The sequence below is a fragment of the Dreissena polymorpha genome, chromosome 7, assembly GCF_020536995.1.
Source record: "Dreissena polymorpha isolate Duluth1 chromosome 7, UMN_Dpol_1.0, whole genome shotgun sequence".
In the NCBI taxonomy this organism is placed as follows: domain Eukaryota; kingdom Metazoa; phylum Mollusca; class Bivalvia; order Myida; family Dreissenidae; genus Dreissena; species Dreissena polymorpha.
The window spans coordinates 11876844-11879882 of record NC_068361.1 but is presented as its reverse complement, the minus strand read 5'-3'; positions in this window follow the sequence as shown (position 1 = coordinate 11879882).

The window sequence follows — 3039 nt, the reverse complement described above, 5'->3', positions numbered from 1 at the left end:
TGGAATGTGTGCTTTTCTTACCCTGACTTTTTGTGTGAAGTTTGTAAAAGCATATAACTGATATCACGGCAATCAGTTTAACTAATAACTCTCTTTCGCAAGGTTATTTGACCTTAGTGGTCAATGATAATAAGGCCCATTTCAAAGATCTACGCATCTTATGTAATTTTTGGACTTATGCATACATTTGATATAGATAGAATATTAATACAATTAAAATAATTTACTTTAGATGAATACATTTGTAGTTTCTTGGAATATATCTAAAGAATTGGCAGACACTGTGAATTGCTTAAATCGTATTTGATGTACAGAAACTGTGATATAATTAGGAATGGTATCGAAAGTCTTGCTTGTACAAACTTATGCAATATACTGACATTAGCCCTACTTAAATTGTGCAAGTATTCAAGTGTTTTTAATAAAAAATTGTAGCTGTTAGGTTATTTTGATCAATGATATATCAATAGACAATATTGATGTATCTTTGTTTTGATTTTTGCACTGTTTTCACTTATCCTGTTGTAGCTGACGTACCATTATTTATGCTAGTAAGTGACAAATGCCCTAGCTGAATCACAGGTAAGAAGAGAGAAGGGTTGTAAAAGAATTTCATGACCAATACACAAGTTGTGTGACCAGGCCTGAAAATGAACTTGTACTGTAAGAGCCATAAGTTACATTGTATAACGCGCTACCATGCATAGCGGGCACCACGTTTTTTATTGCTGAAATGGATAAAACGATTAAGCCAAGAAAACTAGTCTGTAAGATTATAGGGTGTTGTTTTCTGGAATAAAAAAATGGTGGCTATTATAATTTTTTTAGGATAACTGTGAATTTTTTTTAATCTAGCAGCCACAATAGGGTTGTATCAATGTATAACGCGCATCAATTTTTTTATTTGAAATTTGGAGGTAAAAAAACCCGCGCTATATGTGGTAACTTACAGTAATCCTTTGATTAGTTAAAAAATACTCTACCAAGCAAGCGAACGAGATTGCTGCTGGAGAAAAGAGCGAAATGTGGTCCTAATAAGGTGAAAATGAGGCAAGATCATAATATCGGCCCATTGGTGCAAATAGGCACCATGTGACATTTAATTTTAATGTCAAAACGTACCTTTTTGCACCAATTAGACGAATTATAGGCTGATTAGGAATGGCAATAATTAACACTGTAAGAATTAAGTTTAAGAAGAGGTGTTTGTTCTTGACAAAAAGAAAAATCTTAATTGCATAAGTCATGAAGTCAGTCAGACGGACGGACTGATAGACAAACAAAAAGAGGGACTGGACAATTAGTATATGCCACCTGCATCAGAATACTGGGGCATAAAATCCCTGTATCTTATACTGAGGGCAAAAAGTAACTACACACATTTTATTTATTTTTTATTAAGCACTCGTAATGATTTTTATCGCTATTCTTTTAACAATTAAAGCTTTAACAGGAAGCTACAACAAAAACAATTTTTGAATTTCTATCGGTATCTATAGAATGTGTTTGTATTGCTATCAATGTGTTTGTTTTAAACATCTAATGTTATCTATTTCATATTTCTAATCCTATATTAAACTTAATTCATTTTGTTATTGTACTAAATCTTACTAAAATGAAGTTTGTGCCATGAAATTGTTTTCAATGCTGATGTAAAAAAAAATTGAGCATTGCTAAAATCAAATATCCTTTTTCCAATTATAAACTATATTAACCTATGCTATAAGCAATATGAAAAACATTTCTCTGTAAACATGTATATTTTATCTTTAAACTTTACAAAGATAAACAAAATATTAAGGTAAATGTTTGATTCTTTTAAGCATTTTTTCGGCGCGTTTTTTGTGTTTAAAAGAATTATGTTTTGTGAAGCTATTTTAATTAATAAAGTGCAGATATGATAAATACATGAGTTTTTCACCTTAAACCAAATGGTATTGATGTAAAAAACAACATCAAATTTACAAAGAATGGTTACACAAACAAAGAATCACAAGGATCAAAATGGAAGTGTGCGATATAATATATATGACAATCAACAAGAATATAAATTATGTACTCTAAATATTTTGTATAATAATACTGAACGAAGTATAGTGTAACAACAAACAATAACAGATCACAGCGGTTTGATAAAAATATGAGGACGCTTCTCATTGGTCGAATGAAAAATGTAGCCTGGTAACAATATTTTCTGTTTTTTTCATGGCTTTGAAATGCATAAAATGAGAAATAACATTTAGGTGTTGTTTTTTCTACATAGCCTTAAAATGTATCTGATTTTTATATGTAAGAAATTAAAATAAGTTTATTTATGACTGGTTTAGCAAAAAATGGAACGTATTCAAGCTCAGAAGTATAACTAAACAAACAAAACTACTGTATTCACTGCAAAAAAATAACTTGAACCCTTATTCCTATTTGTGCAGTAACACTCTTGCAAGAAAAAACTAGTGCTGAGACATCAAAACAAAACTATAAATATAAGTAACATGTTTGATCCTTTTTAGGACAATAGTAATACAGTCAATTTCAGACTGCAACAAATTAAAAAACAACATGCATTTCAAACAAAATCACATTTTTTTTATTCATCTTAACATTTTAACATTTGCATATGCTGGTAACACATTTAAACCTGAAAGAAAGGTCATTTAATTAACTACAGATCTTTTCTGTGTAAATAATATATAAATATGCTATACAACAACTTAATAAGTTAATAATTAATAACTTAAAAATTTTAATTGGAAATAACACAATGCAATACATTATAATATAATGTATTGCATTGTGTTATTTCCAATTAAAATTATTTGTTTTTGTGCCCATTTTCTCTCAACAGATTTACCAATTTACCATATTCCATAACCAAACCTGTAAATCAAACCTTCAGATCAAGTTCAAGACATAACAGAAATGGGTGGCAGTCAGAAAATGAACCAAACATTTTAAAATACTCACTTAGAATATGGCTCATTATTATATTTTATGTGAAGGCCCTTTCTTTAAACTTTTCTTTTATAATCCCGAAAAAAA